The sequence below is a fragment of the Chrysochloris asiatica genome, unplaced genomic scaffold (genome assembly GCF_000296735.1).
Source record: "Chrysochloris asiatica unplaced genomic scaffold, ChrAsi1.0 scaffold00012, whole genome shotgun sequence".
Lineage (NCBI taxonomy): Eukaryota > Metazoa > Chordata > Mammalia > Afrosoricida > Chrysochloridae > Chrysochloris > Chrysochloris asiatica.
The window spans coordinates 34,162,413-34,182,192 of NW_006408530.1; positions in this window are offsets into that span (position 1 = coordinate 34,162,413).

Genomic DNA, 19,780 nt, shown 5'->3' on the forward strand with positions numbered 1-19,780 from the left:
AGCACTGGACTATGAACCACAAGGTCTGTGTTTTGAGCCCATCAGCAGATTCACAGGTGAAAGATGAGGCTTTCTATTCCCTCAAAGATTTAAAAGCCTGGGAAACCCTACACAGGATTGCTATGAATTAGAACCAACTTGAAGGCACTTAACAACAACAAACAATAACTAACCTAAACATTGGTGATTCAAAACTCACTCAGGGGTACTGTGGAGAAATGGTCTGGTGATTTCCTCCATGAAAACCCTGTGGAGTAGCTCTACTTTGTAACAGTTCTGACTCAACAGCCGCGAACAGCTACAACAATGCCTTCCTGCTACACTTACAGAAAAACAAATAACAAATTCTCTTCTGTAAACTCTTGACTTTACATGAAGAATTTGAATATCATCAATTAGATGTTAGTGGTAAACTCACTCAACATAATAAAACAATAAGAGAAAAAAGTACAGAGAGGTCTCCAGAAAGTCAAAATATAATTTATAACTGGGGAGAGTAAGTATTTCTTTAACATGTTAAGTTCATGTTGACTGGAACGATGAGGGCCAAAGTAGGCATATCCATTTGAGGATTGTAATAGAGTGACACAGAAAAACTAAGTCACACATGGTCACAATTTATAGTTTCTATAAGAAATACAGAGGATTCTTACAAAGAAAATACATTAGTCCAAAGGCTTTGGGGAGGAAGTATTCTGTACTAATCCAGCCTGAAACTCTTCCTTTTAGACACTCTATCTCTAATCCTTCCTATCGAAATTTGTCAAGCATCATTCATAATAGCAACAACATCTAAAATATTGTGAGCACTCACTGTATGAGAAGCTTTGTTCAAAGTGTCTATACATAAATATATGTTTGTTGTCGCGACGTGCCATTGAGTCAGTTCTGACTCATAGGGACTCTGTATAGGGTTTCAGAGGAATGGGTGCTGGGTTTGAACTGCCAACCTTGTGGTTAGCAAGTTCAGTGCTTATTCTACAGTGCCACACCAGGAATCTACACATATGTAATAGTTATGCATGCAATGGTTAGGTGTATTGTGCATATACTTTATAATGTGTACATTGTATCATACAATTTTTAAAGTAATAGCACTATTGATTTATAATTTACAGGTCATAAAAGTCACCCTTTTAAGTAATTCAAGTCAGTGGTATTTATGTATTTATTATACTCACAGAATTTGTAACCGGTACCACTATCCAATCATGGGAGAGCATTTTCATTACCCCAAAAGGGATCCATTTGTTGTATGTAATTTTCTGTGCAGAATTCATTTTATTTGTGATTTTTGTTGCCTTTTTTTTTTTTTTGGTTGGCATTGTTTTAGTGTACACTAAAGATTTATGGATTTCCTCATTTTTATTTTGATGAGAAGATTTATTAATTTTATTTGTGATTGCCCTGTAATTTATTCATTTCTTCCCAAGTTTGAAGCAGTCTGCCTTACCTTGAAATCTTTACTTCTCCATTTATAAATACTATAACTACACTCATCCCTCTTTTTACTTTGTAATTATCTTCATTTACAAACTTCCATCTCTGATTCTCTACTTTCAGTCTTGTAGATGGTTCTACTTTGGATATTTCTATATCCTGGTTGACTTCTAGGTGGTGGTGTCATGTATGTTAATCTCAAGCTGTTGTCTAGCACTGGTGGTTTTCTGTTTGAAAAACTCTCTTTAGAATTTCTTGTAAGCTTAGTTTGGGTTTTGCAAATGTCTTTAGTTTTTATCTAGAAATGTCACAGTTTTGCAGTCATATTTGAGGAACAATTTTGCTGGATATATTGGTGATTTTTTTCTTTTGGAGTTTTATATACATCATCCTATTGCCTGGTCTGGTGCTGCAGGATAATGCACTGGAGTGCAAGGTCAGTTTGAATCACAAGGTCAGCTGTTCAAATCCACCAACCCTTCATTGGAAACCCTATTCAGAGTCGCTGAACCAACTCAACAGCAGTTAACAACAACAATAATGCCTTCTTACTTGCATGGTTTTCACTGAGAAATCAGACCTTGGTCTTATTGGTTCTCCTTTGTGGTAATTTTTTTCCCAAGCTGATTTCAGGATTCTTTTCCTGACTTTGGTTTTGGAGAATTGGATTATAACATGTCTTGGTAAATTTCTTTTGCGATCTATCTGGTTTGAAGCTCATGTAGCTTCTTGAATGCATATCTTCTCATCTTTCATGATATTAGGAAAGTTTTCTTCTACCAATTTTCAATAAGCTTCTTGATGGGTTTTTTTGTTTTTGTTTTGTTTTGTTTTGTTTTGTTTTGGTCTCTTGCTGGTCAGGGATTCTGATCATGTATAGTTACTCCTCTTGATGACATCCTACATAATTCTCAGGTTTTCTTTGGATTTTCATTCATTTTTCTTTCTGATTGTTTCTCCAGAGAAGTTTGGGATTGAAACATTTATGTTTAATCTCATTAATTCAGTCTCTTATTAACTAAATTCTATTCCTTTACCCTTTGAATGTATTATCTATTTCTGAATTCTTAGTATTAATCTGGATTTCTATTTCTTCTTTTTGTATGGTTTCTAATTTTATGTTTGTGAGTTTATTCTTGTAGTGTTTTCCTTTAAACATTTTTTCAATTCAATATAGCTTTCATGAGGATATATTTACAAAAGGCCAGGAAAAATGACCACCACATGCCTATCAGTTTGTCGCACTGTGGTGGCTTGTGAGTTGCTGTGATTTTGGAAGCTATGACACCAGTATTTTAAACACCATCAGGGTCACCCATGGTGGACAGGTTTCAGATGAGCTTCCAGATGAAGACAGACTAGAAGGAAGGAGTGACAAACCACTTCCGAATATTTAGTCACTGATCATTTTATTTGGGGCTTTGTTCCATTGCATCATAAATAGTAGATGTGTATCATAGCACTGTGGAAAGAATCCAGTCTTTATAGTCAAATTAAATTCTAGTTCTTATGTTGGAATTCTACAGGCTACAGATAAATCACTTAATCTCTTTGACTCTCAGTTTCCTCTTTTCCAAACAGATACAATAATCCATAGTTCATTGGACTACTGTGAACATTAAATTAGATGTTAAATATTACACAGTATGTGGAATATCCATATGAAAAAGAATTATGTTGGACTCCTGCACCATTCATACCTTATACCACATACCAAAAAAAAAAAAAAAATGACTAGAAATCAGAAAACTACATGTAGGAACTCAAACTACAAAACTTGTAGAAAAAAAAGGAAGAGTAAATCTTTGTGACCTTGAAATAGGCAAAGAAGTTCTAGATACGACACCAAAAGCACATTGACAAAAGAAAAAAACTGAGAAATTATAAATTAGACTTCATCCAATTAAAACATTTGTTTATCAAGAAAGTTACAGAGGAACTAAACAACAGAATCAACCAACTTGACCTCATAGATGTATACATACAGAGCATTCAATACAACAACAGCCAAAATGCACATCAATTGAAGAATGGATAAACAAACTGTGGTACATGCACACAATGGAATATTATGCTACCTTAAAGAATAACAAGGAAGCTGCAAGTTATCGCATAACATGGATGAACCTTGAGGACATTATGCTGAGTGAAATTAGTCAGCCACAAAAGGAGAAATGTTGCATAGGACTATTATTGTAAAAGACTAAGAAAAAGAACCCACGCAAAAGGGGGTGGGGGTGGGAATCTCTATATATAATTGCTGATCACCAGGATGTATGGGATGAGAGGAGGTGAGGGAGGGTGGGGAACACAGAGCACAGGATAGGGAATAGACACAGGAGAGCCTGGGCGCTGGGGGAGTGGGGGGGGGGCGGTGTGGCTGGCAATACACAAGAAGGGAGAGGAGAAAAGAAGAACAAGGCAGATGGGAGAACAGTTAGCTACGTTTGCATGGGCATGGGCCAGGTGGAACAGAGATAAATGACGATGTATGCACAACCTTGTAATTACAGGGCTTCAGGATACAGGGATTGAGGCATGGCTTGAAAGGGTAAAAGAGGGGAATAATGTTAAGATGTTTGGCTGTCTTTTGAATCTTGGTTTCTCTTGCCTACCATTGTGAAATAGACACTTAACAGGGGGAGGTAATAGCCAGAAACATCACAATATAAAACATGCAAGCCCGTCTTCAGCCTATAACTGACTGGAATACCTTGAAGGGGGCTAGAAATTTTCCAGACCCAAAATGGGTGGGGGTGGGGGGGAGCGGAGGGGAAGGAGAGGACTATAAAGGCAAGAAGTGACTGGCTTACAAGCTTTCAAGAGGGAGCCTAGTTCCAGATGGGGCAGGGGTAGGCACAACCTCCACTGAATGATTTCCAATCTGTTGGGACTGGGCTGATGAAAGGAAATGGGGATAAGACTCTTGTGGTACAACAGTGAATACCTACTATCAGTACTGACTGTGAGGATGAGAAATGTAGAGGCAGATTTTTTTAAAAAAAATTTTGGCAAAAGGAGGAGAGTGATTGATTTTGAAGCCCAGGAGCAGAGGTCCCTGGGACCATCAAGCAAGAAGAGCAGAAAGTATGACCCTACCCAGACAGGCAATGAAGCCAAGCATGGAGATAGAAATGATGACATGGACAGATGGAGTGGCTGGGGACACAGGACTCAGGGAGGGAGAAGAGCTGTTTGCTGACAGCCAGGGAGGTGGGCCTGTGGGGTGTATCCTTTGGTTATTTGATGATGCATTGAGGGGATTGTAATCATTGGAGTGAAATGAAATACAGTAGAATGAATGTGAAGCTGAAGTGGGACAAAGGCAAATAATGATGTATGCCCAACCTTGGAACAACAGGTCTCTGGGATACAGAGATTAAGACATGGTTGGAATGGGGAAGGGGGGAAATAATGTTAAGATGCTTGGCTATCTTTTGAATCTTGGTTTCCCTGTCATGCCACTATAAAATAGACACTTGAGGGGGAGAGAAAGGAATAGCCAGAAATACCATGATAGAAAGCTTGTAAGTCCGTCTTTTCCCCAATGACTGATTGGAATAGTTAAAATGGGGCTACAACATGCCCAGTGAAGGAGGCTTCCTGCGGAGTGTCTGCATTACATAAGACCATAGATGGAATCCTGAACAGCATCCAGAATCTTCAGAGGTGGGATATTTCCACTTGAAAGGACAAGCAGACTAGACTGGAGAGGCCAGAAGAACAGTAGACACTTCTTGTAAGAAAGACTGACAGGAAAAATGCAAAACAATATAGGCAGACACACTTGATTACTACAAGAACAAACAAGTGGCTCACCCAGGAGACATCAAGGCAAGTGGTCGGGTCCCCTCAGGGCAAACCTCCTTCCAAGAAGAAGACTCAATGGGAATACATGTTCTGATCGGTGACCACGTTCATCACCAATAAGGGAAGTGAGGGAAGAACAGCAATGAAGCTTCAAGCTAAGCCCTACAATGTTCAATAGACTCCTGTGAACTCGGGTGGAGACCTGGTTGACTAGCAGTGTGGCAAGACCAGGGGACTCTTGGACCCAGAGTCAGTGACATAACCACAGAGGACTAGAGTGGAGAGTGAAGCGTCCAGCTGATAAGAGAGGGCACATGCATAAGTACATGCACACTTGCAGATAATACCCATTTGACCTGGCTTCAATGACTGTATGATCAGAGCTCAAGTAGAAGTAGAAAGAAGAGGAAAAAAAGAATAATCTGATAAAATTTGATGAACTTGACCTACAACTATGGATGCAGTAGCTCAAAAGAGGGAACAAATCTTTACAGCGAGGACCATTCCCATCTCTCCAAGGACAGGGATGGACAACTTGGACATTGGTTACCCAGGATGGGGGTGGGGGGAGGGGTGGCTACAGAGGCAAGAAGTGACTTGCTTACAAGCTTTCAAGAGGGAGCCTAGATCCAGAGGGTGTGGAGCAAGGTAGAATCTCCATTGAATAGTAACCAATCTGTCTAGGCGGGGCTGATGAAAGGAGATGTAATACAATAGTGAATAATTGTTATCAGGACTGATTGTAAGGGCTGGAGATGTAAAGGTAGACATTTTATGACAAAAGGAGGGGAGTGATTAACTTTGCAGTCTAGGAGCAGAGGTCCCTGGGACCATCAAAGGAGAAGAACAGAGAACAGAACCCTACCCAGAGTAGCAGTGATGCCAAAGATGGAGGCAGAGATGATGATGTGGAGAGTTGGAGCGGCTGGGAACTTTGGACCCAGAGAGGGAGAGGGGCTGTGTGCTGACGACTGGGAGGTGGGGGGAGCAGGCTTGTAGGGTATACCCTTTGGGTGGTGGATGATGCATGGAGGGATTGTAGCCATGGCAAGGAAATGATAAACAACGGGATCAATGTGAAGCTAATGTTCTCCCATGTAAACTATCAAATAATTCACAATAAAGCATAAAAATAAAAAAATCAAATGACTTATTGCATTAGACAAATCTGCTGCACAAGACCTTTTTAAGGTGTTGAAGAGCAAAGATGTCAGCTTGAGGACTAATGTGCACCTGACCCAAGCCATGGTATTTTCAATAACCTCATATGCATGTGAAAGCTGGACAGTGAATAAGGAAGCCCGTAGAAGAATTAATGCTTTTAGGTTATGGTGTTGGAGGAGAATATTGAAAGTGCCATGGGCTGCCAAATGAACCAACAGATCTATGTTAGAAGAAGTATAGCCAGAGTGCTCCTTGGAGGCCAGGATGTCCAAACTTCATCTCTCATACTTTGGACGTATTGTCAGGAGGGACCAGTTGCTGGAGAAGGATATCATGTTTGGTAAGGTGGAAGGTCAGAGAAAAAGAGGAAGACCCCCAGCAAGATGGACTGGCAAAGTGGCAGCATTATTGGGCTCAAGTATAGCAACAATTGAGAGATTGACCCAGGACCGGGCAGTGTTTCATTCTGTTGTGCATAGGGTTGCTATGAGTCGGTACCGACTCGATGGCACCTAACAACAACAACAAGAAAAGATGAATATATACAGTTCTTATTTTCAAATAACTCTCAATGTTACAACAGAAACAAAGATCTCTTCTACAAGTAAGCATGTCTTCCACCACTACCAACTACAGTCAAGTGGATTCTGACTCTTAGCAACCCCAAGTGTGTCAGAGCAGAACCATGATCCATGGAGCTTTCAGGGGCTGGTTTTTAAAGAAGTAGATTTCCAGGCTTTTTTTCCCAAAGGACCTGAAGCTGCAATCCTTTGGCTAACAATTAAACACATTAAACATTTGCACCACCCAAGTAATCCAGGATAGTCTTGAAAGTCAATATTTTTAATAGAAGCAACAGAAATAAGCTCAAGGAGCTTCAGTCAGGGACTCAGAGAATCAACAGGACACTAGAGAATCAGGAAACAGACATAAACATAGGCAAGTTCAAGAGGCTTAGAAGCAGGAAGCACATGAACTGTTTTTGGACATGAGTATTATGGCCAAGACATCACAGAAATTGTTGAACACTGATGTATACACTATGGATGAGCTCAGTTGTTTCCAAGTCTTTGCATCCATAGCCTCAGATCCAGAACTGGGCAGGAGCAGTTGGTTTGCACAGCCTGAATTGTGAGAGCATGGAGCATGATGGGAGTTAGAGAAATCACTTGCCCCCCACACCCCCATCCCAATGCCCCTACTATGCCAAATGCTCTCATTGTATCAAGGAGTCACAGAACCAGTATGTTTTTGATGGATCGGGCTGTGAACCGCAAGGTCAGCAGTTCGAAACTACCAGCTGTTCTGCGGGAGAAAGATGAGGCTTTCTGCACCTATAAAGATTTCCAGCCTCAGAAACCCTGTATAGGATTAACATGAGTCGGAACCCACTCCAGGGCACATAACCATCACCACCACCAATGTTTAGTCTTCTCAGTCGTTCACTTTACTTGATCACCTTGTGGTCAGAAGCCATAATCATACTTTACACACCACCCCTTTGCAACTTCCATTGCATCTTCAATGCAGTCATGTAAGATGCATTTCAAATTGCTGTTATTTCTCTCAGATACCTCACGGAGGGTAATATATTCTTCATTAACAAGAGGCAGGAATTCTCTGTAGTCTCTCATGCTGTGTAGTTTTCCTTCCTATCCAAGATGGACCTACCTCTACTACAAGTTTTGGGGTGCTCAGGGAATGCTGACCCTTTCAGCATTAGCAGAATTCAAACGAGGCTTAGTGGAGATGGACAGAATCTAGTCCTGAGAGGACTATGAACCTTTCTCAAAAATTTCAATGAATGTTGACTTCCTTTGGAACTATTCAACTCTTAAAGTGGCTGTTTTTAAGGTTTGTTTTATTCATCAAAATCCTGTGGATTTTTAGGTTCTTTTCCTTGTTTATCATCAGAAGCCAGAAATGGTTGTCTTTTTAGCATTACTAGCCCCCAAGGAGATGAATGGAATCCCCCAAATAGTTAAGTGTTGACTCAGAGCCCTGGGGAGCTTCTTCTCTTGCCTCTTATAGCTACTGCTGCTACTTTCCATAGTTTACAAAGCCCTGGGATCCCAAAGTATCTGTGGCTGTATTGCAAAGTAACATCAGAGTCTTATTTGAATCATATACATTCAGGATGAAAGCTGCATTCATTTGTTGCTGTGTATTCTCCTCCTATAGTTTTTCTTGTCCTTGGAACTGCTGGCAGCAATGTCTCTTGACTTTTTTGAGAAAGTAGATGTCAACCATTAATCTGTGAAAATGACATGCAGTTTTCCTAAAGGACAGGAAGACGCAAAGATAGAGTTAGCAAAGAGGAATACGCCCAGCCCTTATTTTGTGAAATTTAGGAGAGCTTGCAGGCTAAAAGGGTATTTTCATCTTAGGCAGCAATCATTACCACTGACTGAGTGAAAGAAAAATTAAGTGGGTTTCAATGTTTGGACTAAGTCTGAGCTGGTCACTGGTGCTATAACAGATTGCCACAGGGGCAGGGCTTTACCAAACAGAAATTTTTTTTTCTCACAGTTTAAGAAGTTGAAAGTCTGAATTCAAGATACCTTCTGGAGAGGAAGGCTTTGTCCCTGTTGGCTCTGGAGGAAAGTCCTGGGTTTTTCTGAGTTTCTGTTCCTGGTGATCTTCATGTTGTTTAGCATGTGTCTTCCCACATCTCTTTTGCTTGTTTATATCTGAAAAGAGATTGGCTCAAGACACATCTGCACTTGTCTTACCTCATTAACATAAGAAAGACAACCCATTCCCAAATGGGATTATAACCACACATACGTATATTAAGACTTACCACACATATTTTTGGGGAACACAGTTTAATACTACCAGACCATCAGTATTGGTCATTAGTAATTAGCTAACACTTCCTTTCTAATACACATACAAACAAAACTCTTGAATTGCTTACTTTAGCTGTAAATCTTGTTCCTAGTCACTGTGGGTCATAGAGAAAATGGGGGTAAACTAATGGCTGGTACACACAGTGAGATATGTTGTGTTGGCATAACAGAAAACAAAAATTGTCTTGTGATAGTAATGGTGGTAGATGGGAGCATTGGGCAGGAGCATCTCTTGTTTATTAAGGTTTTAATCCAAGGAGAAATAAAAGACATCACCAATTGTGAAGCTGTAAACAAAACCCTGTTTTATTTTTACAGTCTAGGCTGATGGAGAGAATACTATCCTATGTTTCCTGATGCCTTTTAGCTGAATGAGGGCTTGGATTGTTGATAATAAATAATTCTTTACTCCATTAAGACAAGAGTCATTCAAATCTCACCCCTATCTGGAAAGAAACATAATTGTGAAGTAGGTGAGCGTGTGTCAGTTGGATGATAGGAGGATAGAAGTCCTTCCTAGGACCACTGTAAGCTTCTCTCTACCCTTCTGGCAATCATACTCCTAGCCCCATACCCCAGACATGTGACCCTCATCTCCTTTTTCAGATCTTGATAAAAACATTCTATTCGTACTTATCAAGCACTTATAATGTGTCAGGGACTATTCTAAGAGGAAATCATGACAATAGTGACAAAGTGTTAGTGTTTAGGGAGTTACTGAATAGTGCAAACAGTTAACACACTCAACTCTAATTGAAAAGTTAGAGGTTTGAATCAACCCAGTGGTACCTCAGAAGAAAGGCTCTTGATCTAGTTCCAAAGAACCAGTCACGGAAAATCATTTGGAGCACCATTCTGCTCTGACACACGCATGGGATTGGCCTGAGTTGGAGGCAACTCAATGGCAATTGGCCCATTGGGATACATTACTAATTTGTGTTTCTAACCTCAAGGTCAGTGGTTCAAGCTCACCAGCCGCTCCTCGGAAACCCTATACAGGGTCACTATGGGTCAGAATTGACTCGAAGGCACTTAACAATAACAACAACTTCTCAAAAGATTGTTATTTTTTAGATGGGGCAATAAAGACTCAGAAAGCTCGAATCACTTGTCCAAGATCGATTAGCTAATAGGTGATATAGACAGGATTTGAATTCAGGTCTGTTTGAAAATAGAATCCATATGCATTTCCATGACTAACTTTAAATAAATTAATAAATATGTATGTTGTTTGTTGTTGTTAAGTGCCATGGAGTCAGATTCCGACCCATAGCAACCCTGTATAGGGTTTCCAAGGAGCAGCTGGTGAACTTCAACTGCAGGTCTCCCGGTTCAAGTGGACTTTGTAGTCCAGCACATTAGCCAACAGAGCCACATCTGAACTCCAATAAATATATATACATAAATGTTGTTGTTGTTAAGTGCCGTGGAGTCGGTCCCGACCCATAGCGACCCTGTACAGGGTTTCCGAGGCTGTAAATCTTTACCGGAGCAGAATGCCTCATCTTTCTCCTGCAGAGCAGCTGGTAGTTTTGAACTGCTGGCCTTAAGGTTCACAGCCCGGATTCGTAACCACTACGCACCAGAGCTCCTTATATAAATATATCTATGTATGTATATACATATGTGTGTGTGCTGTTATTAAATGGCGTTGAGTTGATTCTGACTCATACCAACTCTGTATAGGGTTTCCAAGGAGCAGCTGGTGAGCTTGAATTGCCAGCCTTGTGATTGAAACCAACCTTACAGTCCAGGGCATTAACCCACAGGCGCCATACCCAGGCTCTTTATATATGTATTGTGATTTCTTATATATGTGTATGTTGTTGTTGTTGTTATGTGCCGTGGAGTCGGTTCCAACTAATAGCGACCCTGTACAGGGTTTCCGAGGCTGTAGATCTTTACGGGAGCAGAAAGCCTCCTCTTTTTCCCGCGGAACAGCTGGTAGTTTCGAACTGCTGACCTTTCGGTTTGCAGCCCGATTCGTAACCACTACGCTACCAGAGCTCCTTATATATGTGTATATATATGATTGTTTTAGAGTCATTTTAATTAGGTTTATAGAAAAAGAGTACAGAAAGTACAGGGCTTCCCTTTGCCACCCTCCCCACTGCACCCTCCTGTTAACATGTTTGTCACGATTGGGGAACCAATATCGATGCATTATTGTTAACTCACGTCCATTGTTCATATTAGGATTCACTCTTTGTGTCAGTTCTATATGTTTTGACAGATTCTAACTGCAATGTGTCCATCACTACACACTGGCCAACCTTTAATACGCTCTTGTGTCCTACTTTTCAGGTGTCTGTTGGATTTGAACAGGGAAAAGGGTTCATTAAAACCTGTAGAAATTCATGAGAAAATTCATGGGAATCTCACAACAAATTTAATTCAGTGAAAGAGATTCAGCAGTTGAGCAGTCCTGTGGGAATGAGCTGGATTAATACTTGAAGCTTGGGTCCTCTGTCACCGCATACTTTGGCCTTGACTGCACAGGCAGAGCGTCTCCAAATTGCTTTGGCTCCATGTATTGTTCAGACCTCCATCTGCTCAACTACTTATTAGCACAAATGAGTCTGTCTAAATTCCTACTACCAACAGCATCCAATCCTACTAAGTTTCAGCAGCTGTTTCTTATTTTGGAAGTCACATGATTGCGTGTTTGAACCACTGTTTACATATAGGATGACTTTTGGGATCTAGGTTTGGGGGCAGGGAAGACATGGTAGAGAAAGCCATAATCCTGGGAATCTGGATTGCTGTGATATCTTACCAAGGCCAGCTCCCAGAATCCATCTCAGACCTGCCAGGATCCCAGTGTCTTAAGTTGATGAAGAATGATCAATAAAAGGGTGGGAAGTTGTATCTCCCCTAAGTATATGGAACTTTGACACCCCACATTGTTTCCTGACCCTAAGATAATTCGTTTTAGTAGAAAAGAGAAAGCACAAAGTAATTCTCAGTGTGGACATGGTGTCTTATATGGATTTAATATAATTTTACCTTTGGAAAAAAAATATATACCCTATGCTTACTTGGATTGACTATTGTTGTTTTGCTAAGGGCCATCAAGTCAGTTCCAGCTTACAACAACTCTGTATGGGTGTCCAAGGCTGTAAATCTTGGGAGCAGAAAGACTCGTCTTTCTCCCACAGAGCTACTGGTAGGCTTGAACCACTGACCTGTGGTCCACAGTCCAGTGATTATCTACTAGAGCCACCACTTTCCTTGATAGACTATCTAGCATATTAAAACTAGATGTTTGTGTCAAATTTCCACTACATTTAACATTCCTCAGGGTAGGGAAAGTGTATAAAGTCACAGTAGAGTGGAAACAGCTATTGAGGAAGGTACTACTCTCACGGGACTCTATTTGCATCAAGTTGTCATCACCTCGCTAGCTGTGGGAGTTGAATCCAAATAAAGAGATGATTGATTAAGTGAATGATGGTCAATGTTAGCCTACAGTTAACGTTATCAGGGAAGGAAGCTTTGATTCAATTGGAATGATGTCCAATTGCATCTCAAGCATCATATGTCTCCTGTGGAGCACATGAGTCTATTCAAGATCTCAGTTGAAGGCTGCAGCTTCTCCAGCACATCAAGAACAACCTAATTAGAAAGTTCAGTGATGGTAAAGAAGAAGGAGAATGATGTTATCCATCAAACTATTTCTCATGGCACTTTAGAATCACTGTGGCAGTAGTCACTCATTCAGACACTACTCAGTATGACAGCAGAATGCTGCTGTGGTTATGACAGTCTCTCCCTTCAAAAACATACAATCCAATGGGTAATCAGATAAGACATGAATGACACCAGGCCAGACTCTTCAGAAATTACCTAGTTTAGGGAGAGTTGAAGAGGAGGATGCAGAGTCTTTGATAGAACAGGCTGAAAATCACTACTCCTGATCTAGGACTGGGATGAGGTTGGGAACAGATACAACTATTTATCCTAGTCTTTATGATAATCTGGAGTGTAGGGATTTGAGAAATTTATTAAATTTGCATATGATGTAGCTGAAAGTATGCTAGGCCCGAAGACAAGAGACATTTAGATCTAGTTACCACCAAAAATCTCCAACATAAATCTTGGAACATATATCAGAACACTCTGGGTTTTAATAATTCTATCAGTAAAGTGATGATAATAATAATGTACTTCTTTAAAGGTGGAAGGCTGGGTCATCTGCTCCCTGGAAATTTCTTTCAGCTCTCAAATCTATAGATTATAATATTATAGAGAGCTATGATATTATGATTTCTGAGTTATTCCATAGGATTTCAGAGGCTGTAAATCTTAATGGAAAAAGACAGCCTCATCTTTCTCCCAAGGAGTGCTTGGTGGGTTTGAACCCCAGATTTTACCAGCTGTCCAACAGGTAAGCCATTGTTCCATCAGCATTCCTTCTATTATAACAAAAACAACAACAACAAAACCCAAACTCATCACCTCTGAGTCTACTGCAACTCATGTTGTTGTTGTTGTTGTTGTTGTTGCTAGGTGCCATCGAGTCAGTACCAACTCATAGCAACCTCTACACACAACAGAATGAAACTGCCCAGTCCTTGGCCAACGTCACAATCGTTGCTCACATTTGAGCCCATTGATGCAGCCACTGTGCCAATCCATCTCATTGGGGGTCTTCCTTTTTTTCTCCTACCCTCCACTTTACCAAACATGATACCCTTCTGTATCATGTTTGACTGGTCCCTCCTGACAATGTGTCTGAAGTATGAGAGACAAAGTCTGACCATCCTGGCTTCCAAGGAACACTCTGTCTCTACTTCATCCAACACAGATCTATTTGTTCTTTTGTCCATGATATTTTCAATATTCTCCTCCAACACCATACCTCGAATGCATCAATTCTTCTTCAGTCTTTCTTATTAACAATCCAACTTTCACATTCAAATGAGATTATTGAAAATACCATGGATTGGGTCAGACACACCTTAATCCTCAAACTAACCTTCAAACTAACTCTTCAACACTTTAAAGAGGTCTTGTGCAATAGATTTTCCCAATGCAATCGTTTAATTTCTTGAATGCTGCTTCCATTAGTGTTGATGGTTGACCAGAACAAAATGAAGTCTTTGACAACTTCAATCTTTTCTCCATTTATATGGATGTTGTCTATTGGTCCAGTTGTGAGGATTTTTGTTTTCTTTCAGCTGAGGTGCAACCCATACCGAAAGCTGTGGTTGACTCCAAAGATGGTTTCTCAGATTGTAAATTTTTCTGGGAGCTGACAGCCTCATCTTTCTCCCAAGGAGTGTCTGGTGGGTTTGAGCCACCAACTTTGTGGTTAGCTGTGCCACTCCTAATCCGAGTCCTGGTGGCACTGTAGGTTATGTGTTTGGCCACTAACCTTGAGGTCAGCAGTCCAAACCCACCAGCACTATGCAAGCAAAAGATGAAACTGTCTGCTCTTGTAAAGATTTGCAGTCTCCAAAACTGCACCTAGGATCACTGTGTGGCAGAATCAACTGGATGGCAGTGGGTTTGGTTTGGTTTTCTACAGATAAAAGCAACACAAAGCCTTCACCTGGCAGAACTGCTATTGATTTGATAGATTAAACACAAACCCTGTCCCTGGACATCTGGACAACAGCTAACTGATTTATAGGATCTGGTCCTAGATGTTGCTGTATTTACTTAAACCAGCTCTTTAAATGGTTTTGCAGCTTATAGGAAAGATGGTTTACGGAAATATTTGTACATGGTTTGTGTATGATCCAAGAATCTAAATTTATTGATGTATTAATAATTGATGATTTTTAATAAAGTCTTTTTTTTTCTCTTTAGATCTACTTTTTAGAATTTTAAAAACATTTCCATAAACATGATGATGGTGGATTGACAAATTAAATTGGGCTTCATTGTTGACAAACAAAGGAGTAAAAGAAATTCTGTTCTTTTTACTCACCCTACCATTTATTTGAAATGAGGCATGCATATGAGAACAATTATGAAACAGCTTGGCAGTACGTTCTTTAATATACTTTGAATGGAAGACAGTTTCCAACTATTGGCAGAGTAAAGAAGGGGGGGAAAAAAGGAAAGATTCGCTTAGTTTTAAGTCTTGAAGGGGCTGATAAAATACTTTTCCAAGCTAGTGCCTAATACTCAAAATTCACTTAAAAGCCTATGACAGAATTGGATATACAAATGTCAGTCAGATCTACAAACAGGTCATGGACTGATCTTTTAAACTGGAAACAGAGGGTAAGAACAAGAGAAGAGACATGAGAAAACTTCCAGCAAAGATTGAGCTTTCTAGCCCCATCAAGATTTACAGTCTTGGAAACCCCATACACGGTTGCTGTGAGTTGGAACCGACTCAATGGCAGTGTGGTTTATAAGGCCCAGGAATCTCTGGGTCATGCAAATGGTTAAAAACTGAAAGTCTAGAGGTTCAAATCTAACCAGAGACAATTTGAACAATAACTTGTCAACTAAATTCCCAAAAGACAACTGTTTAGAATTCTAGAGAGTATAGGTCGACTCAGGGTGTCATGCAGTCACATAGGTCAGTCTGCTGAAAGGTAAGTGCCACTAAGGCCAGGGTTGGATTCGTACCTAGGTTTAACCTGCCCATTACCTTCAAGTCAATTCTGACTAAGTTGACTCTGGTTCATAGCAATCCTATAGGCCAGAGTAGAACTGCCCCATAGGGCTTTGTTGTTTTTATTGTGCTATTGAGTTAGTTCTGACTCACAGAGATCCTATATACAGTTTCCATGGAGCAGTTGGTGGGTTTGAAAAGCAACCTGGTGGTTAGCAATCCAGTGCTTATCCTACAATACCCACACAGACTCCATGATTTTGTTGTTGTTGTTGTTAGGTGCCACCCAGTCGGTACCGACTCATAGAGACCTATGTACAACAAAACAAAACACTGCCTGGTCCTGGGCCAACCTCACAATTGTTGCCATGCTTGAGCCCATTGATGCCACCACTTTGCCAATCCATCTTGCTGGGGGGTCTTCCTCTTTCTCTCTAACCCTCCACCTTACCAAACATGATATCCTTCTCTAGTGACTGCTCCCTTCTGACAATATGTCCAAAGTAGGAGAGACTTAAGTTTGGCCATCTTGGCCCCCAAAGAGCACTGTGGCTGCATTTCTTCCAACATAGATCTGTTTGTTCTTTTAGCAGCCCATGGCACTTACAATATTCTCCTCTAACAACATAACTCAAAAGCATTAATTCTTCTACAGTCTTCCTTATTCACTGCCCAGATTTTGCATGCCTTACCAGGCTTCCATGCCTTACCAGACCATAAATCTTTACAGAAGCAGACTGCCACATTTTTCTCTTGCAGGGCAGCTGATAAGTTTGAACCCTGGCCTTTAGGTTAGCAACTGACCTCATAGCCACTGCTCCATGAAGACTCTGTAGCTAAGTATGCCTGGATAAAAAAATTCAGTGTGAATGGTGACCAAGGACACAAAAAGAATCGAATACAGGTCACCAATTCATCCTTGCACAGCCAACTAAATCCAGCCATAAAATAATGATTAGCTAAGGTCACTATCCTTTCCAACTGAACAGGAAACAGTAGAATTGTCAGAAACTGCTCAGGCAATGGAGTCCAATCCTAGGAGACAGCCTGTCTGTGCTTCCTATTCCCCCAGGAGCTTTTATAAAGTTCTTTGGCCAGAGAGACACTACAGAGCAGCCTGGCAGCTATATAAAGTAAATGTCTAACGGTGCTGGCATTGTTCGAAAAGTTGCTACCAGGAATGCATACTACCGGGAGGAATGAAAGACTAATTTCTGGCTGAAATCCATTTTGAATGGAAAAGCTTTTAATGGATGGATTCTCCATCAATAAGTTGCTGCTTTTCATTTAATTGTCATTGCCCCTTATTCTAAGGAACTGTGGTAGCATAGTGGTTATAAGTTGGTCAGCAGTTTGAAACTACCAGTTGTTCCATGGGAGAAAGATGAGGCTTTCCACTGCTATAAAGAGTTGCAGCCTTGAAAACCCTATGCAGGGTCGCTATGAGTTGGAAGTGACTCCGCAGCACATAACCACCACTACTACTACCACTTCTTATTCTATATGTAAATATTTATTTATGTATGTTTGTGAGCACACTAGGAAACAGTAGAAATTTATATTTATCAACAATGTTTTCTTCTTTTTGTAAGATATGAATATCTGACTATATACCTCTTTTTATTTGGTCCTATGTTATCATGTTTTAGATTTAATATGAAATATGTACATTTTCCTTTGGATATTTAGAACATGATTTTCTCTATTCTGTCTTTCCTACTTAGGAATTAATGACATTGGCAAATCACATTTCTCTACTTTAGTATGTAAATATATGAGCCAAACTTCATATGCTTATCAGGCGATTTTAAAACTCTTTTATAAAAGATGAGTAACTAAGCCCTTCTTGACTAATCTTGTAGACTTGTTGGATCAAGAGAATTCTTGTTCTTTCAGTTTCTGGCTATGTCTCCATCAGTTTCTCCTGTCTCTGGGTCATGAACTCCTACAAGTAGAAGGAAATGCAGAGTTATTACAAAGGGTGTGCACATTCATAAGAATGCCAAGTACTGAAACGATAATGTATTGCAGTCATATACATACTACTATTTTTCAAAATTATATATTGAAAACAAACAAAACACTGCTGTTTGACATGGTTCCAACTCATAGCAACCCAATAGGACAGCAGAGAACTGCTCCATAGATTTTATTATTTATTTATATTTTACAACAAACATGGTGTTTTATTGAAATAAAATAAAACAGAAAATATATTTAATTTAATACACTAAGTGATAATACACATATTTAGTATTAAAAGATCAAGTAACTATTGTACAGAAAAATACCAAAATATGATTTGTGAATGAAAGATATAGCAATTATAGAATTAAGTTACGTTCCTAGGAAAGAGGAGTATGTGTGAATGATAGATGTTAGAATTAAGAACCATCAAGATGGAGGACATTTAATGAAAAAAAAATTATTGGTAATGATTAATCAGTAATAATGGATGAAATGATATTTCTCTAAAGAAAATTAATCAATAAAATTAATTAATATTTAAGAAGGATAATGAAACATGATTGTTTTCTAATATTAAAGATGTTGTTGTTGTCAGGTGCCATCGAGTCGGAACTGACTCATAGCGACCCCATGCACAGCAAAACGAAACAATGTCTGATCCTGGGCCAACCTCACTACCGCTGCCACACTTGAGTCCATCAATGATGCCACCTGGCCAATCCATCTCGTTAGAGGTCTTCCTCTTTTTCTCTGACCCTCCACCTTACCCAGCATGACATCCTTCTCCAGCAACTGTTTCCTCTCGACAATATGTCCAAAGTATGAGAGACGAAGCTTAGCCATCCTGGCCTCCAAGGAGCACTCTGGCTGTACTTCTTCCAAAACAGATCTATTGGTTCTTTTGGCACTCCATGGCACTTTCAGTATTCTCCTCCAACATGACAACTCAAAGGCATCAATTCTTCTACGATCTTCCTTATTCACTGTCCAATTAAAGATGTAGCATGTCCATTTTTTATGGGTGGATATAAATACAGTAGCATAAAAATATAACAGCCAAAAAATTTTTGTTCAATATATTTGATGATTTCAAATTATAAGAATTAAATAATTATGTCATCAATCATAATAATAATTTTACATTTATTTGTATATACAATTTTTTTGTAAACATGCCTGAAATATTCATATATCAAATGTCAGACAAGCTGACAGATACCAATAATCCTTGTTGTTGTTGCTAAACGTCATTGAGTTATTCCCACCATGTTGTTGTTGTTAAGTGCCGTCAGGTCGGTTCCGACCCACAGCGACCCTGTACAGGGTTTCCGAGGGTGTAAATCTTTACTGGAGTAAAAAGCTTCATCTTTCTCTCGCAGAGTAGCTGGTAGTTTCGAACCGCTGACTTTAAGGCTTGCAGCCCGATTCGTAACCACTACGCTACCAGAGCTCCTACCATAGTGACCCAAAATAGGATTTCTGAGGAGCAGCTGGTAGGTTTGAACTGCTGACCTTGCTCTTAGCAGTCCAGTGTGCAACCTACAGCACCACACAAGTACTCTCAATGAGCCTTAGTAGTAGTCATGGAAGACTATTTACATGCAGAGAAATTTGGAATTTATGAAATAACTAAGACTTTATTGGACTCCTGGTATGACTAGATGGCACTCAAAAATAACAAGATTTTACTAAATTCTAATGCATGATAGTTTACAAATTACAAAAATACATCATAAACAGTACAATCAACTAAAGAAGTTAAACATCATTCATTGAAAATAAAAGAACTGTTATTAATTTACTTTAAACTATTTTTGTCTCAATAAAATTATATATCTGGGTCCAGCTGATAAGAAGAGAGAGCATATGCATAAGAACACCCACACTTGCAGGTAATACCCACTTATCCTGGCTTCAGTGACTGGATGATCAGAGCTCAACCAGAAGTAAAAAGAAGAGGGGAAAAAAAAAA